Source organism: Typopeltis vanoorti, chromosome 14 (genome assembly GCF_054136105.1).
Source record: "Typopeltis vanoorti isolate ZY-2024b chromosome 14, IOZ_Tvanoo_1.0, whole genome shotgun sequence".
NCBI lineage: Eukaryota > Metazoa > Arthropoda > Arachnida > Uropygi > Thelyphonidae > Typopeltis > Typopeltis vanoorti.
Window position 1 is genome coordinate 40,420,487 of NC_143562.1, and position 20,762 is coordinate 40,441,248.

Sequence of the window (20,762 nt, forward strand, 5' to 3'; positions counted from 1 at the left end):
GGGAATCAGTTTTCGTTCTATTGGTTTACAATGGTGGGGGGGGGGGGATACGTGCATCCTCTGTAGCGCAATTGGAAGAACGATAGTATGTTGCGCCCTTCGATTGGAACAGGCCTAAGTTCGATCCTCGTCGCGACGGGAGGAATCTTTATCTGGACGATCACAATCGAAGGTGAGTTAGCCGATCTCATACGGAGGTAGCAGGGTTTTTTTCTCCCGGAAACTCGGGTTTTTCATCCCGCATACAGACAAATCGGCCCTTCAGAACACACGCACTTTACAGACAAAAAATACTAGTTGTAATGGTGGTGGAGGTGGGCGCTAGATGGCGTTGATGGAGATGATTCGTAGTAAAGGTTCGGTGTAGTGGTTGAGACAGTTGTAGGTGTCCTCCCGCGATGAGTCTTCGGACTGTATCAGGAATAATAATAATAATAATAACTATTTGAAATATTTCTGCAGCTGAAGAATGTGACGTTCCATTTCTAAAGGTTAGTTAATATTGCTTTTCTGATTCCATGTTTTCTGATTTTTGATGTTTTTTTTTAAATATCAATACTCGATATAGTACTTTTTATATATATTAGCCATTCTACGTTACATTTTACTTCTTATTTACGGCATAAGCATGCATACCGTAACTATTTGGGAATATTTGATATAAATTTACTTATTAAACAAGCATGTGCTTACGTCAGTCATTTTTTTTTTAAAAAAGACTTCAGTGTGAGTGATCTATAGGGAAGATTTTGTTCATTTATTGGTGAAACCGAAAAATATTGCATTGTTGCATTGTTTGTTTGTTTTTTTAATATGAAAAGAAGAAATTCATTTCTAATTCTTGTTGGATAGAAAAAGATCATTTTAACCTTTTTTTTTTTTTTTTTTTTGCTCCATAACATATATTTTCATCTCTGTTTATGAGACGACATTTGGTGTTAATTAATACAATTGTTACATTTTCTAACTGCAATTGAGAAAAATGTCCAGTGAGATTTTAACCCAATGATTAGATTACCTTTCCATGAATAGAGATTTATTTTTCCTCGATGCTATATCTTGATGTGTCAAGTTCACGATTCTAACAGTATCGTGATCACACGCCTTGGCTCATCGAAATTCTGCAGAAGATATGAGTTTTATCTTAACTCTCAAAAAAAAAAAAAAAATTAATTAATTAATTAAAAATAAATAAACAAAATAAATAAAACGAACTCTTCATCATCTCGAAAAGGTGAAATCGAAGATAGATTTCTTGTTCGTTGAAGAAAGGTATAATGACAATATGGACTGATATTGCTTTTCATTAATTTCCATAACTGTGGAGCCCGAATTAGCTAGAATCAGAGAACGCTTGAAGATGACACGATTTTTTTTTTTTTTTTTTTTTTTGATCATGAAAGGATCTTAATCCACTAATTCTAACTATGCTGTCAAGTGAAACCTACTTCGCAGCATGGTTTAAGTTAGTAGATAAAGATAAAGTCATTAACAATAATTATAACATTAGAAAATCTATGAAAAATTTAGGGAAATATGATGATTTCAGCGCTCCTATCATAATAAATAACAGCAACAAATTAGAAACTATATCATTGGAAGAAAGGACTGAAATTCTAAAGAAAATAAAATGCCTTGAAAGGATGGTATAAATGTTGGAGATGCCACGTAATAATAATAATAATAATAATAATAATAATAATAATAATAATAATAATAATAATACATCCATTAATGGTTCAAACAGGCACTTAATAATTGTTCTACTCTGGAGCGAATAAAGAAGGAAGAAATGATCTCGGAATTGTGGTGTGTGTGTCAGAATAAAGGGCGAAGTACAGGAAGTGAGTAGGAGGAACGACAGGATCACGCGAATGAAACTGGGTCTTGGAGAAGAGCAAGTGGTCGTCTTATGTGTATACGTCCCACAAGTTCGTTGTGCAGCAGAAGAGAAAGATGAATTCTGGAACGTGCTTGATGAAGAAATGAGGGAACTGGAAGAAAACGAGATGGTGATTGTCGGAGGAGACTTGAACGGACACATAGGAAGACAGAATAGGGACTGTTAAAGGGTGCATGGCGGCCATGGAGTGGGAATAATGAACCAGGAAGGAGAGGGGATTTTGGACTTCCCAGTAGCGTTTGATGTGACAATTGTGAACACCTTTTTCTGTAAGAGGGGAAGAGCATTTGATAACATTTAAAAGTGGCAATAACAGTTCACAGATTGACTACATTTTGACTAGAAGAAAACATCTTAAGGTAGTAACAAATTGTAAGGTAATCCCAAAAGATCAAGTGGCCAGCAACACCGGCTGCTGTGCGCAGACTTTAAAATAAGGTCGAAGATAAGAACCTTTGGAAGCCATGGAAGGAAGACAATTAAGTAGTTTCGATTAAAAGAAGAGAGGGTGAGGAACCTTTTAGGGAGAAGGTGTTAGAAGGGATTTCGGATGGACTATAAAGTGTGCAAGATTGGTGGAGACATGATTCAAAAGCAATTCTACGCTGTGCAATTGAGGTGCTTGGTGAAACATCTGGAAAGATTAGCGAGCAGAAGGAGAGTTGGTGGTGGTGGAATAATAATATACAAGAAGCAGTGGAGGCTAAGAGGAAGGCAAAGCAGAAGTGGGACGAGTCAAGAGTGGAAGGAAGAGGACAGAGAGAAAAAGCGAGAAGCCAAGAGAGTTGTTGCACAGGCGAAGGCCATGGCATATCAAGACCTTTATGATCAATTAGAAACAAAAGAAGGACAGAGAAAGATTTATCGATTGGCAAAATATAGAAATAAGGCATCAAAGGACATCGCACACGTGAGGCAGATCAAAGACTCTGGAGGAAGGGTATTAAGGAGGGATGTGAATATAAGAAAAAGATGGAGAATATACTTTGGAGGGCTTTTGAATGAACAAAATGCAAGGATCACAGAGAAGATGGGGAGCCTTATGAGGGGGATGGTGCAGAACATTAGTAGAGTGGAAGTGAAGGAGGCCATAAAGAGGATGAAGAGTGGAAAATCGGTGGGGCCTGACAGGATCCCAGTGGAGACATGGAAGGCACTTGGGGAAGAGGGAATTGACCTGCTGTGGGACCTGTTAATAAAAGTTTGTCAACAGGACAATATACCAGAGGAATGGAGGGAAAGTACTCTTGTCCTCATCTATAAGAGTAAAGGGGATGAACAAGACTGTAAGAATTACAGAGGAATAAATTTGATATCCCACACAATGAAAATCCTAGAGAGGATTCTTGATGGAAGACTGAGGAAGGAGATGGAGATTGCAAAGGAGCAATTTGGCTTCATGTCTGGTCGATCGACGACAGATGCTATGTTTGGGTTACGGCAGATGATGGAAAAGTTTCTAGAGAAGCAACGGGAGCTACATTTGGTATTTATTGATCTGGAGAAAGCGTATGATAGAGTGCCAAGACAAAAAGTCTAGAGTTGTCTGAGGGAAAAGAAGGTACCAGAGAAATATGTCAGGCTGGTACAGGAGATGTACAGAAATGTGAATACAAGAGTTCGGACCTGCCTGGGAGAGACAGAAAGCTTTCCAGTGATAGTTGGCTTGCATCAAGGGTCAGCATTAAGTCCGTTCCTGTTTAATATTGTGATGGAGGTGGTGACGGAGGAGGTAAAAGAAGGCGCGCCTTGGACTATGCTGTATGCAGATGACATCGTGCTGTGTGCAGAATCAAGAGAAGAAGAGGAAGCTAAACTGGAAAGTTGGAGGAAAGTACTGGAAAAGAGAGCTATGAGACTGAGCAGAAGTAAGACACAGTATGTGTGTTGTAAAGTGGATGGCAGCCAGGAGACAGATCTGGAGCTGGAAGGAAATGTCATCAAGAAGGTCAGTGACTTTAGATACTTAGGTTCAACAGTGAAAGAGGTAGTGAGGCTGAGAAGGAAGTGGGATGCAGAAAAAAACAGGATGGAGGAACTAGAGAGAGAGAGAGAGATGGCTGTAATGATATGCGATAAGAGGGTGCCGATCAATCTAAAATACAAAATCTACAGGACAGTAGTGAGCCCAGCTATGACATATGCTATGGAAATTGTGGACATGAGGAAAGATAACATCCGCAGGATGGAGGTAGCGGAGATGAGAATGCTTAGGTGGATGTGCGGTGCGACCAGAAAGGATAGTCTGAGAAATGACTATGTAGGGGGAACGGGGGAAGTTACGAACTTAGGAGCAAAGATACAAGCGGCAAGGTTGAGATGGTTTGGTCATGTGATGAGGAGGGAGGATGAGTATGTGGGAAGAAAGAAGAGATGAAGGGAGATGGTGGAGGAGGACTTGAGGATGAAGAACTTGGATGTGGCTTCAGCCCAAGACAGGAGGTTTGTGGAGGAGACTCACTACAAACAGCGACTCTACTTAAGTGGGACAAGCTGCAGAAGAAGAATACGAGAATAAGGCGGTTATCCCTTATGCCATTAAGTATTCTTGTTGTGTGTTCTATTGGCCGGTTTACCTGTTCTGATGGACGAAAAACTCTCTACCTCCGCATGAGACCGGCTAACTCACCTTTAGTGGAAAAAGAGCAGATAAAGCTTCCTCACGTCACGGATGGGAATCGAACCCAGGTATTTCTGACCAAAGGGCTTCGTCTATACCGAATAAGCTACGGAGGCTCTAATAATAATAATAATAATAATAATAATAATAATAATAATAATAATAATAATAATTTTTTTTTCTATTATTAATTTCTAAATATTTCTATTATTATTATTAGATAGAGCGCCCTCTATCTAATAATAATAATAATAATAAAACGTGGCAATAGCTACAATGTGGATACATTAAAAAAGAAACAGAAGGATTTATTCTAACAGCTCAAGAAAATAGGCATTACAAACTAATGCAATGAAAGCAAAAATTTTGAACTTAGGAGCAATAACAGCAAATGCAGATTATACAATCAGAAAGATGAGACTGTAGAATATCTAATCGGTGCCTGCAGCAAAATAGCTCAAACTGACTTACATCAGATAACTGGTGGCAGCATAAAATAGAGACAGTATTGGAAAACGAAACAGCAAAAATTCTCTGGGACTTTCCAATACAAACTGATCGGCATTTGGAACACAGTAGACCTGGCATCACAATTATCGAGCATCGACAGGTTTGGATTATCGATATCGCAGTACTCAGTGATAACAACATTAACAACACAAAGAACTGAAAAAAGTTAATAAATATCGAGATCTGGCAATCGAAGTTTGAATGCTGTGACGTAAACACACTCAAGTTATTCCAATAGTTATCGGTGCATTTGGCGCAATTTCAAAGAAGCTATCCAACTATTTACAGCAATTAAACATCAACGAAGTGACCCCTTATGACCTACAAAAAATGAACAAAAAAAAAACAGCATTACTTGGAACAGTCCATATTTTACGACGCTACCTGACAGACTATTCTTAGTCTGTCAGGTAGCGTCGGATTGAGTGGCGGAGACAGAGCTGTAGAGCAAGTACCCTCCCTCGATGAGTCTTCAGACTACCTGGAGGTGTCTAATAATAATAATAATAATAATAATAATAATAATAATAATAATAATAATAATGTTGCTGTATCGTCTTCGTACTGTTTTTTAACGTTTTTTTAACATTAATAATAATAATAATAATTTTTTGGGTAGAATCTGAATTGTTCTGTATCACCAGTCAAATTATTGTTCAAATCATGTTTTGACTGTGTATCAATTACGTGAATAATAATAATAATAATAATAATAATAATAATAATAATAATAATAATAATAATAATAATAATAATAATAATAATAATAATTTTTATGTTAGAGAGTGGATGTTGGATGGTTATATATTTGTTATCAACGGTCGAGTCAGAGGATTTCTAAATATCATTAATTTTGTCTTATCTGAGCTGAGTTTAGGTGTATGGATTTTTTGGTGAGCCAGTCTATGAACAGATTTATGTCATGCTATATATTTGTTTGGGCTATCCAAACAAATATACAGCATGACATACATACAACATAGCCAGTCTATGCTTGCATTATTATAGATGGATATACATTATTAGGGACGGATACGCTAACCACTTGGCCAGCCAGGCTAGCCGAGTGGTTAACGTACCCGCTTTCCAGCCAAAAGACTGCGGATTCGAATCCTGCACGTGGGCATGGAGGTTTGTGATTATCTTTGGAAATACTAGTGGTGGTAGATGGCGTTGGTGTAGTTGCGGTTCAGTTGGTGGATTGAGTGGCGGAGACAGAACTGTAGAGCAGGTACCCTCTCTCGATGAGTCTTTGGACTCACTGAAGGAGACTAATAATAATATTTTAGCTGTATCGTCTTCGTACTGTTTTTTAACATTAATAATAAAAAATAAAAAATAATAAATATGGAAGGAAGTGAATATTCTGGCTTGGAACTACATAAGAGAATTAAATATCTCTGAAATATGAAAGTTTTCAAAACAGGAACGGTTCCATTTGACTGGAAGAAACCAAAATCAAAATAAATCAGAATGTTCAGATTATACAGAAATAAGTACTAGATTCTGGATACAAAATATATATGGCAATATTGATAAAGGAACAAAATGGGTTTGGAAAGATCTCTCATGTTTCGAGTCTTCGTTTTAAACTAAACACAAGGAAACTTTATTAACAAAGAAAGGACAATACGGATGCATTTCGACGACGTAAATTATATAGATATAGTGAATATTAAAGATCCAACATTATTATTATTATTATCGTCATTTGGCTTGGCAATAATGCTGGATCTTTAATATCTAGTATTTCTATAGAATTCAACGTAAATTACTCGTATCTTATTCCTAGATTATGAAAAAGCCTTTAATCTAGTAAAAAAGAAACAAACTCTGAGATATTTAAAATTGAATTATTTCACGATTGCATATCAGTGTATAGATAACACAGGATAAATAACTACAATTGGAATCAATTTACCGACTAAATACGTTATTGTATGCAGCAGCTCTAATTTTAATTGCTAATAAAGAACAAGAACGTTTAGTACTATACAACCTTGACGAGATGGTTATACAATATGGCATAAGATTGCCTCTGATAAAAACGAACGTTATGACTTTTAAAAGAAGGGAGTCAATTAGAAGCAAAATAGTTTAAATAATAAATTAATGGAATAATTTAATAATTTCAATTATCCTGGTTGCAATACAAGATTAAAAAATAAAATCAATAAACTAAAATAAAATAAATTCATAAAATTATAGGCATGATTATGATAACATTATATCACATTTAGTAAACAGAAATACAAGATTAAGATTATTAAGATAATAATTAAGATAATAAAGATAATAATAAGATGAACAAGAAACATTAATGATCTTAATCAATGAAACACTGCTTCCTGTTTCATTTAGATCAACAAAGAACAGCACAACAGAAACGAAATCTTTGAGAACAGCAGGTTATACTAAATAAGTTAAGAAAAGAGACACAAAAATTTTACAAGAAATAATTATGAAAACAAATGGACTCAACATGCGAAGAGAATGTCATCGGCATCGAATAGATTAAAAAAAATAAAAAATAAATAAAAGAAATGGTAAGAAATCTGGGTAGGCCGCTAGGCCTAATGGCATAAAAGCATAAGATGATGACGATGATAAAGATCCAGTCACATCCAAAGAATCATATAATTAATCAGTAAATTTCAATGATGATTAGGACTTCAGATTGGAACTATCAACTCAAACTTGTCAGAGCTGCTTTTTTCTAACTAAACCTGTAGATATGATGAAACAGTGTGCGTGGTTTTTAAGCAAGCAAAAACACTGGACATATTTTTGGATGTTAATATACCAGTCCGTGCTTGAGAACGAACTGGACTTTATAATTTTATCAGTTTCAATATTTCTCATTAATTTTTGTTTTTCGTTTTTTTTTTTTTAATAAATTCAGCTGTATGCTTGCCTCAGCATCCACCTCGATATTATTACAGAATTTAACTTCACCAGAGAATGTTCCTGAAAACAAGTTCCAGTATATTATACGAGTTTGTTTAGCTTTTAGGATATCGACATTAAAAAGTATCGTTTCTAGGGACTTCCGTAATGTATTCTAAAATATTAACATTATAAAATGAAATAATGAAAAACAGTTTATCAATAAACGGAATAAAAAAAAGGAATAAAGCAAATAAATGAAATGAATAAAGGTGTTCTTTTTTCTTCAGGTGAGAAAAAAATTATAATAAAACCAATAAAGCATATATTATATAAGTCAAAATAAGTATTAGTACAGCGTTATATTTCACAGAAACCTAAATTACACACACACACACACACACACACACACACACACACACACACACACACACACACACACACACACACACACACACACACACACACACACACACACACACACACACACACATCACAATAACGTGTGAACTTTCCTTCAGCCCTTATCACACTTTTCACCTTTCCAGATATGCATCCCACAAGATTATGTTAATATGAGTAAAGTATTTTAGATAACCCTTCGTAGCGCAATTGGAAGAACGACGGTACATTGCGCCCTTCGATTGAAAAAAAGCCTAAGTTCGATTCTCGTCGTGAGGGGAGGAATCTTTATATGGGCTTTACTAGTTGAAGGTGAGCCGATCTCATACGGAGGTAGCAGGGTTTTTTCTTCGGGAAACTCGGGTTTTTCATTCCCCGTACAGACAAATCGGCCTTTCAGAACACACGCAATTTACAGACAAAAAATAGTGGTGATGGACAGTATATGGCGTTGATGTATATGATAATAATAGTCGAGGTTAGGTGTAGTTGGTGGATGGAGTGGTGGAGATGGAGAGCTGTGGGTATCCTCCCTCGATGAGTCCTCGTACTACTTGGAGGTGTCACAAAATAATAATAATAATAATACAATAATAACAGTTCTTCAAGCTTCACCACCAGTCCATGGACAGTTGTTACATGGACCGGTCTGGTCCATGTTGGTTGAGCTCGGGACTCTGTGCATATCAGTCGAATTAATTGTGTTAAATCGTCAGGAAGTACTGCATTATACAGAATTATTAGAGATTTGTAGGCTTTCATTCCATGCATTACAACGAAACGTACGAGTACATATCAGGAGAAACAGCTCCAGACCGTTACCGCTGCCACTAAACTTCATAGTAGGAATGATGTAAGTGTGGCAGGCGCCTTATGTGCATCGTTCCAAATGGGAAGTTCGAATGATGCAAACACAATTTTTCCCCAAATAAAATTTCTTTTTGATATTTTCTAATATCTTCTTCTGAGGATATTTCAATGAAATGTTTCGTTAACCCAGATTATATTTGAATACGTTTTTCTGAATGAAACAACATTTTTACTGGCATTAAATAATTTATAATTATTATAAATAATTATACAGATAATTATATATATATGTGTGTGTGTGTGTCCAGAAGCGTTGCTCTAGAGACCAAACATGGAACTTTTTCAAGTCACTTCAGGCTTCCAATAAACAGGGCGGTGGTGTGCACCGGGCAATGAAATTCATCTCCCACTTAAAGACAATCGCAAGCATCCATGCCCACGGAATTCGAACCTGCAGCCTATTGGTTCTAGACTGTGCACTAACTACTAGGCCAACCACGCATGCAACTTGAAAAATCATTGTACTTGAACGAAAAGTTCAAGTACATCAGAAACGTATTCCTTTCATTAAATAGACGAAGGTAGTGTTGCTATTAGCTCCAGCATCAGTACATCTAAACTACATAGATAAAATATAATAAATAAATAAAAGGTAATAAAAAAAAACTCAACAAGGTGTAATCTTGCATCTACCTTATGTAGCAATGAGTGATGTGTACATTGAAGACTTCGTAATATGTCGATTTCTCTATTTTTATATATTTTTAAAGGAACCAGCACATCTCAAGTAAGGGGTAGAATTTTTGAGAATATTACAATCCATTAAGAAGTCCTACAATGTGTAGGACTTCCTAATGGAAAGATTGATTAATAGGTTGTGTTATTTTTCTACTCTAATAATGGTAAAACCAGAGTTTTGTAATGTGAAATAAAAACAAAAAATTAGCCTTGCAAAAGATTTAAAGCTTTAATATGGAAACACAGTAAACATCAAAGTGTTGAGGCGAAACATGAACCAAACTACCGGGAGTTGGAGATTTTTGTATGTGTATGTGCGTGTGATGAGTATTTCTCAGTCCGGGAAGAGATAAATCTGTACAATATACGGCAAAAGTAGATTCAATTTCTGTACATTACTTATCGGAGGGGGATTTGTGTTCGGAATTTGGAGTGCTACAGTCCACTGATCGTGAAGAACGCGCCAAGCCCGATGACGATCCATCCTGCGAAGTTGGCTGGGAGTCGGCTGATAACTGACAATATGGTGTAGTAAAGAATGGCGAAAAGGCATGTGCTGAGTGGAGGTAATGAGGAGGCCAGAGACCTTGCCTCTGGGCAAGCTTCATTCTCGCTGTCATTTGCTTCTTCCACTTCGTCCTGCAAGAGAGCAAGAAAAAAAGTTCTTTATTCCTTGGAACTTTTCAGAAGCACCTAAATTTCTACGTACCATACAGAAATGAACGGGACCTATGAATTAAAAAAAATCTGCCCTGACACCTTGATTTTTAACTTATCAGACGGTAATAAAGTTGTCCTTTCTCTAATATTCCAACATGTAGTTTTACTATTTTACATCAAAGTTATTATGAATGAATACCTTTCGTTTAAAACAAAAGAGAAGACTCGGTGTATAAATGGATACATAGCTTAAGATGGAATTACACTGCTTTATGACGTGTTAGGATATTTTAAACAATTTATTTAAATAACATGTTTCGCTATTATTAGTAGTAGTAGCGGTAGTTTCTGGAGTTGAAGACACGTCAAGAGAGAAGTTTCTTTAATGCAGTTCGAAAAATCTCCAGTATCATCCGGTAAATACTTCTCAACTGCATAAACGCCTTAATCTCTAGAAAGTTTTTTTAATCTTGGGTGTACTATACGTACGTGTGATGAGTATTTCTCAGCGTATTTCTTATTAATACCAAGAAATTTTATAAACTTGGTTTTAATCCTTTTTTTCTCCAAGTAAGCAAACTGCTTGTTTGCTTACTTGGGAAAAAAGCTAACAAGAAAAAAAGCCTCTGGTAGCTAACATATATCACAGTCCTGAAATTACTTTTTAACAGTCTCTCCACCCTCTGCAGTCTCTTAATCCACTAGAAATCCTAATGACCAGATCTAAGCAAAATGATCCAGATGTGGTCCGATCAGAGCCTTATTCAAAGAAACCTACCGTTTTATCTCCGCTGATCAGCTCTTCTTAGTACTGCAGCGATCCTGTGAGTTGTAATTGATAAATTCGAGGTATGTACCTTGAATTTCAAATTTCTATTCTCCATCACCACAAAATCCCATACCCCCCCCCCCTCTCAATGTCCTCCAGTATAGTTCCACAGTTACAGTATGCAGACTTCCGTCTGTGGATCCCAAAGTTCAAAACGTTATACTTAGCGACATTCAAATAGTATCTCTACCCATTTGTCCTCTTTACCCAGCTTCTTCAAATCATTCTGAAGAACTACCACATAATCACTATCCAATAATTCTCTCTCTCTCTCTAGCGTCACATTATCAGCAAACAATAGAATATCTTCATGTATTCCAGTAAGCAGTTTTGTTGACATAAAGGCTGAACAGCAATGATCGCAGTACTGAGCCTTCTGGAACTTCGCTAGTAAATCTTTCTCCCAAGTTTGTATGATATGAGCTCTTATCAGTTTCAACAAGATCTTAAACAACTACAGAATACTGATCTATAATTTGATGTCTTCATCCTACGGGCACTCTTATACGGTGATGCTATCTTATCCTCTTTCTAATTCTCAGGGACATTTCCATTTGCAGGGCTTTCATTTAACAGCTGGGTCTGTGGCACTGTCAGCTCCTTAGCTCAGCACATTCCCTTTAAAACGCATAATAAAATCTCACAGCTAGGTCTGTGGCTGTCTTGCTGATATTCAGAGTAGTACTTAGGAATCTAAATACCTTCACTTCATTAACTTATCCTTCAGCCCTCCTGTTTCACCTATGATTAGAGCCTGCTTCACCAGCATGAAATATCTTAATGAAGTACTAAGTAAAAACTCTACTATGTCATCCGCATTGGTCCTTTCCATTTAGCAAAGTTATTCGCCCACCTACATTCATTTCTTTCTCCTTCTGGTGGTCACTTAAAAACTCCTTGAGATTATCCCTGCACTGTACTGCCAGTCTTCACTCACATTGTAATTTTACTTTCTTTTACTATACTAGTCTCCAAAATGTGTCATTATATTTTTAAATAAATAATGTTTTTATATTTATTGAAATAAATACTTTAATACTCATTCTATTTTTATAAACAATAAGACAGTTAAGAGTCAATTAAAAAAATTCAAAACCATAGCGATAAAAAGGCGACAGAAATGCATATTCTGCTTCTATATTATATTTACAAAATTAAGCAACCGATTTAAGCGCTACAAGCGGCAATTTTCATACACTTCGAATTAATACGCTGAAGGGTAATTCATATATTTTAACCCATCAGACATCTTAAGTAATTAAAACATTGATTGTGTATGTCACAGCTTTGTTTCGTTATATAATGTTAGGGGGGTGGAAGCCCAGTAAAGATAGTGAATTTACCTCCTGTTTTGGAACCAGGTCTTGATTTGCACTTCCGTTAGGTTGAGCGCTGCTGACAACTCCATCCTTTTACTAACACTCAGGTATTTATCCACCTTAAAATAGCAAAGAAAACATACGTTATATGCCTTTATACTTTAAATCTATACTTTAATAAATTGTTACATTGTATGTGTGTTCTGTGTTACTATTAACTTTGCTCATTGCATATTTATTTTATAACGGAACGTATTATTTTCCGAAATATTAAAATTTAATTACGTTATTCATTACTAGTCGTCTGTTACAATTTGCCTATAATCTTCTGCATTTGCCAAAATAATCAACAAATCACAAGATGTCTCGCGATGTTTGCGTTGCGTGTGTACACGCAATGTATTAGAATGCTAACATTAATTTATCTATTTTTGAAGTAGTAGTTGTTTGTTCAAGCGTTGCTTACAGAAATTATCTAATGTTCATTTGCTTCGAAAGCAATTTGATAAAATAGAACATACAACAAAAATCGAGGCAGTAAAACATATATTTAAATATCGCTTACTTTAAATTCTGTTTCTAGCCTCTCCAGTTGTTTGGCGCTATAAGCTTGCCGAGGCTTCCTCTCGACACCAGGTTTCCTAGGTCTTCGACCAGACGGTTTGGGAACTGAAACATAATAATTGACAAGACAACATTCTTCATTTTATCTGTATTTAGATATTTTTAAATGAATGCTTTTTTTCATATTTAATGTAACTAAATATGTGTTATTAAATAATTGCTGAATAATATAAGCACGTAAACACAAGAAAGATATTTAATTAACCAAATATTTCGGTCTGGAAATAGCAGACCATTTTCAGTGGCACTACAAGAACAGTTTTAAAAAAATTCTTGCAAAAGAATTTTTTTTAAACTGTTTTGTTTTTTAAACAAAAATACAAGGTGGAATACTAAAAATAGATCATTTAAAAATAGAACAAGCCGCGTGATATTATATCACTAAGTATTAAAGGGAATGTTTTTAAGCAGAGACATGATTGAAATAAAGATATTAATTAATAATATTAAATAACATAAAATTAATATGATTTAATGAGTTATCCTGATTAGACTTTCCCAGATTTTTGATATAGATATACAGTCATTCCAATTCAGGTTAGGACGATGGAGTAAGGCCTATACGCTTTCTTTGAATAAACGTTCAAATTTATAACGGGATCTATGTAAGAGGCTAGTTTTGGACCAAAGGATGTTGTGGTTAGTTTCAATCCCGTGCTGAGCCAATCCAGATTTTTCAGGTTTGTTGTGATGAATGAAGGATTGATGTTCTTGGATTCTTTTTTCAAGAGAACGTCCAGTTTGTCCAAAATAGGAGAGATCACAGTTGAAGGGAATTGGATAAACTCCAGGAAGAGACATAGTTGAGCGTTTGTCTTTAGGAGAAGGAAAATGGGAAGATAATTTGTTAATAGGTGAATACGTAGCTGTTAACTCATATTTCTTCAGAATTCTTGCGATAGGTTCTGAAATCCCGGAGATGTATGGAATTGGAACTCGACGTATTGAATCTTTGTTGTTTGGTGGTGGATTAAAAGAATCGAGAAGATGTTGAGTACTCTTTTCGGAAAAGTCATTGAGTTTCATGTGTTGTTGGATAGTAGAAAGTTCTTTCTGTAGAGAATTAGAAGTAGAACAATTAGTTTTGGCTCTTCTGATTAGACATTTTATGATTCCTGTTTTTTGACAAGGATGATGGGCTGATTCTTTAAGAATATAACGACCCGTGAACGTTGGTTTCCTGTAAACTGTAGTTGTAAGAGTATTTGAAGGCGAACGGATGAGGAGAACGTCTAAAAAAGATAACTGGTTGTTTTCTTCCATTTCCATAGTAAACTTTATACGATGATGTAAGGAATTGATACTGTTTAAAAAAGAAGGTAAGGAGTCTTTGTTGTGCGGCCATACAGTAAAGATGTCATCTATATATCTTACCCAAAAGATTGGTTGAGGGAAAATAGATGAGAAGAGGACTTTTTCTAGATATTCTAAATAAAAGTTGACTAAAGCAGGAGAGAGAGAGGACTTTCCATGGCCGTTCCTATATATAGACGTCATCTATATATAGATGGCATCTTTACTGTATGACCGCAAAACAAAGACTCCTTACCTTCTTTTTTAAACAGTATCAATTCCTTACATCATCCTATAACGTTTACTATGGAAATGGAAGAAAACAACCAGTTATCTTTTTTAGACGTTCTCCTCATCCGTTCGCCTTCAAATACTCTTACAACTACAGTTTACAGGAAACAAACGTTCACGGGTCATTATATTCTTAAAAAATCAGCCCATCATCCTTGTCAAAAAACAGGAATCATAAAATGTCTAATCAGAAGAGCCAAAATTAATTGTTCTACTTCTAATTTTCTACAGAAAGAACTTTCTACTATCCAGCAATACATGAAACTCAATGACTTTTCCGAAAAGAGTACTCAACATCTTCTCGATTCTTTTAATCCACCACAAAACAACAAAGATTCAATACGTCGAGTTTCAATTCCATACATCTCCGGGATTTCAGAACCTATCGCAAAAATTCTGAAGAAATATGAGTTAACAGCTGCGTATTCACCTATTAACAAATTATCTTCCCATTTTCCTTCTCCTAAAGACAAACGCTCAACTATGTCTCTTCCTGGAGTTTATCCAATTCCCTGCAACTGTGATCTCTCCTATTTTGGACAAACTGGACGTTCTCTTGAAAAAAGAATCCAAGAACATCAATCCTTCATTCATCACAACAAACCTGAAAAATTTGGATTGGCTCAGCACGGGATTGAAACTAACCACAACATCCTTTGGTCCAAAACTAGCCTCTTACATAGATCCCGTTATAAATTTGAACGTTTATTCAAAGAAAGCGTATAGGCCTTACTCCATCGTCTAACCTGAATCGGAATGACTGTATATCTATATCAAAAATCTGGGAAAGTCTAATCAGGATAACTCATTAATTCATATTAATTTTATGTTATTTAATATTATTAATTAATATCATTATTTTAATCATGTCTCTGCTTAAAAATATTCCTTTTAATACTTAGTAATATAACATCACGCGGCTTGTTCTATTTTTAAATGATCTAATGTTAGTATTCTACCTTGTATTTTTTTTAACTGTTTGTAGAGCCACTGAAGATGGTCTGCTATTTCCAGACCGAAATATTTGGTTAATTAAATATCTTTCTTGTGTTTACGTGCTTATATTATTCAGTCTTTATGTCACAAGTATCCTTAAAACACTAAATAATTGCTTTTCTGTAAAGAAAACTTTACAAATTAGATCTTATTTTTTTATTATTTTATTCGTATTTGTATTATATTTCTAATGATGTACTGTATATACACTATATATTGTTATTATCTTTGTTTTCTCAATTGATCTCAGTTACTACAAGTTGAGAGGTTTAATTAATTGACTGGCGATGGTAGAGAATTAACTTTTTTTTTTTTTTTTTTTGAGGGGAGGAAGAATTAAGTTTGTGTTCGAAAGAGAGAGAGAGAAAGGGGGGGCGGGGATTAAATAGCCTAGTAGTTATACAAGTATACAGAAGAAAATTCTTGAAAAAGGCACATAATGTCGTGTTTTAAGTAAACCTTGTCATTTTAATTTAGTGTCCAGTTTAGCCGCCAACCATTACTATTTTCAGTTTCTCGATTCTTTATGGTTATCTAAAGAATTTATATTGGGAAAAATTCGCGAAGCATACGTCTTAACACTCATCTATGTTCGTTTATATATATGCTGCATCAGTTAATAATTATTAAAAGAAATTATCAAAATTTAGAAAGAAGATATATTTAAAGGTCTGTTTATATCTTTAATTAATTTATTTGAGTCAGCAAAACTAAAAAAAAAAATATTTGGAAAAGAGAATAGCAGATCTCTCGAACCGAAAGCATTTATCACTCTTAATCTCAATTCAATTTAGTATCATTGTTAAGTGAATTGAATTATGAATGAATACAAACTCTAATTTTATCTTGGAAACTGATTTCTCCGAAACACTGAATATATATTACATGAGTAAGGTAGCAATAAAGTACACATACGTCACCAAAAATCATAATTGATCTGATAAAATATATTTTGTAAAAGCATCCTACTCAAAACATGAAAAGCTGCTAAAATCCGATTTTTTTTTAAAATAAAACACATTGCATGAATCCTGCTTTCTGAGTGTTCCTTCGATTTACTAAGGATGTCTATTTGACTGAGAATAGTACATAATTGTGTAATATTTTTTGTTATTGCGCTTCTCATTGCTCATGAAACTGTTATTTTACTGCAAACAAAATTATCGTGAAAATTATTATTATTAGTGGTAGTAGCACAGAATTTTATGGAATCAGAATTCACATTGCAGCAGATCCTCTAAGCAGAGCAGTTTACTGTATACCACTCTTGACAGTTATGTGTCATTTGCATTCTCACTATCCTTTCAGACAATGCATTCCATGCCCTCACTACTCTCTTCGTGCAAATAAGTTATTTCTCACTCTCTTGCTCACCATCCTTTGCTCAACCTCCAGAGATGACTTCTCATTCGTGTCTTTTCATCCTTTTTTTTTTTCTTAACCCTTTAGAAAATCTCCCTAATATCCATCAATGATAAATGATTTCCCATTAATTGAATAAATAAGAATTATGAAAAAATTGTTAGATGTTTAACAGTGTTTATTATTTATTATATAGTTATACTAGAACTTAAAAAGTTGAAACTATAGGCTGTATTATGATGATGAAAATAATATCGAAACAAATAGCTCATTTTAATGATTATTTTTACAAATATACATATAAACTTATATCCTTGTGATCTTTTAACATAGTACTTAATCAAAGAGCCTTTGTAGCTCGTTAAGAATGTCCTTTGGTTGTAAAGATATGGGTTAATATCTCGCCTCTAGGACTTGAAGGGCCTTTCTAAGGGACATTCGTTTGAAGGTGAGTTAGTTATTTTCATACAGAGGTGGAAGTTTTTTCATCCCACAAAGCAGGCAAACGGCTCAAAAACAATACACAAAATTAACAGATATAGCATATATTAAGTTGTTCCAGCTGTTAACTCCAAACAACAACAACAACAACCATAACAAGTCTAATCGAAAAATTTAGATTTCCGAGCTGAGTTACTACAGATATGGCTGTACTAAGTCTTACGCCTCCTGCTTTTTTATTTATTTATTTTATTATTAATATGGCTCACTGTCTTAAATTTGTTACGAAAACTTTACAAGAAATAATAATGACATTTGCGAACACTGAAACCATTTCAGTGGCATTCAACAGGTAGAAATTTTTGAAATAAAAGAAATATGGACGTGGAAAAAAATGCAGAATTTCAGCTTTTTGTTGATTAATTCCGTCTTACGATTTTTTTTTTTTTTGGTAAACAAACATAAAAATGAAATTCAAAATGGAATTTTTATCTGACAGAATTAAATCTACCAAACTTATAAGTAAAGTGCTTTACAATTGCAACATTACCTACAGAAAAATTCCTGACGACGTCAGTGCTATGGCTCGACGAAAGGTTCGGCATGTAGAGAGAGGTCCATTAAGAGGGAGAGCCTTGGGATTTGGAACAATGTGACAAGTATTGCACAGATGTCACTGTAAACATTTTCTTTTATTATTACGTTTGTATGTTTCGCATCTTCGCATGCCACAAAAGAAAAAGCAATCTAATACAAATATGAAATCTTTCCTGCTTGCGTATCCGCTCTCTAATCGGCATGCTGCAAGTTCGATTCCGCCATGGATGAATATTTGTGAGTATGTTTAGGTGGTAGATGAATTTCATCAACCCGTGTGAGACCACCACTCTTCTTATTAGTGGCATTAAATGGTCCATGTTTGGTTTCTAGGATAAGGTTTCCGAATTATATAACCCTTAATCCATGACGCCTAAAAAATAAAATAAATAAAGATAAAGATAAAAACGATGGATTACAACTTTTCGTGGGTTGGTGTGGTCGCTGTAAGAATAAATAAATAAAAATAAAGAAATGACAGAAAACGCATAGGCTTCATTGCAAATTAATGAGTATTATATTTCTTTAAGTTAAACATTTTCGTTAATTTTGGTTGGGTGAGTGGATAAACGTCCGTGCTTGGGACTGAGTTCAAATCTCGCTGTGTCATGGCTCTGGAAGGTAGATTATCTTTGTCGTCATGTGTGACACTACTAACCTACTTACTGGAAAGCCTGAAGTGGTTTGAAAATACCATATTTGGTCATTAGAGCCAGGAAGTTCAGATTATCGAATTGTAGACCATCCTCAGTACCAAATGTGCGATAGTTTAAAAACTTTTATGGAATGGGATTCACACAAAAAAATACGTTTTGAAGTAAGATTGGCTTTGGATCGAACTTTTTTTTCATTTGCAGTAAATAATAAATAAATAATTTTAATACCGTTTTATTCCCCAGATGGAATAAGCGGCACTTTTTGTGCTTCTCATTATCGCCGAGATTGAGTATCCTATGGCGTGCTATTAAAAGGTAAAATTTCTTAATTCTAACTAATATTTATTTGTTTATAATCGTGTGTGAATCGATTTTATTAAGTTGCAGGATTCAGTTCCGGAATTGGACTTTTCTTCTGTAGGTCTAATATCAGGAAAGTTACTAAGGTTATTATTCATTACAGCCCTTCATTCAAGTGTAATTACAGTGTTTGATTTACTTAATTGTGCGACTACACTGATTATTATTTGTATATAATGTGGAAATGATTTTATAAATATGCCGATATTTTCCAGATATAAATAATAATAATACAAATAGTTCGTTTTAAATTACTAACAGAAAATCATCAGTTTTTCTCAATCATATCTGGAGGAACTCCGACATATCACTTTCGGGGCTACCAGTTTTTCCATTGACCACTGAATGAACTGTCTTCATTAATGAATTGTCTTCTTATTTTTTCCTGCTGATAACGTCATTATCTTATTTTAAATTAAGGGGATATGAAATCCACATTGTTTCAAAACCGAATAAGAAACTCAAAGATTGGAATCAGAGAGTTTCATGCCGAATATAGTAAACTATAAAGTATCGGCGACACTAGCGTGAGCTAATGCAAGTGACCCTAGTACGTAGTACTATACCGGACAACTCGTATAGCAGAGTATATAAATTCTTTTCGCTATACACTTCGGTATTATGGTCTAGCTACTCACTGATGAAGCCTCAAAAAAGGCTGAAACCGGTCTGGGTAGTGACCTCCCTCCATAATGTAATAACAGCATACATTTCCTAGGAAATGTGTTTTTACATTATGGAAAATACCTAAGAATAGCGATCTGAACTTTCCCCACCTTTGCAACAAGTTGTCCGGTATAGTACTACGTACTAGGGTCACTTGCATTAGCTCACGCTAGTGTCGCCGATACTTTATAGTTTACTATATTCGGCAAGAAACTCTCTGATTCCAGTCTTTGAGTTTCTTATTCGGTTTTGAAACAATGTGGATTTTATATCCCCTTAATTTAAAATATTGTTTATATCGCCGAAATGAAGCTTATTAGCTCTTTATATTTAAGTCATTATCTTAGATTATATATGATGCCGTGTATAAGTGTCCTAATTTTCGGATTTGAAGAGGGTAATCTTATACATGAGCTATCTGACAGGATATCAGAGCAAGAATGGTTTATTACTGTCGATGATCTAAATATTCAACATCATCAAATCTTTTGCCATTCAGGGCTCTTTTTTGTCGAAGAAAGGATTAAAAAAATGATTGAAAAGTATCGAGCCATATCTGCTGAGTAAGTACAGTAGTGGGCTTCTGTGTTTTGTTAATAACTGAAGCAAAAGTGAGGCTAGCATGTTCTTCTCTTTTGTCAGCTATTTGATGCGACTGACTGATCAGATGATCAGTCAGTTGTTTTGTAATTTCTCATTAAATTATACACCTCAATCACCGATTCTTCATTTCTTGTATTAAAAAAAAAAGAAGAAAAATAAATAAAAAACTCTGGATGTTCTTTACTTTTGTATATTC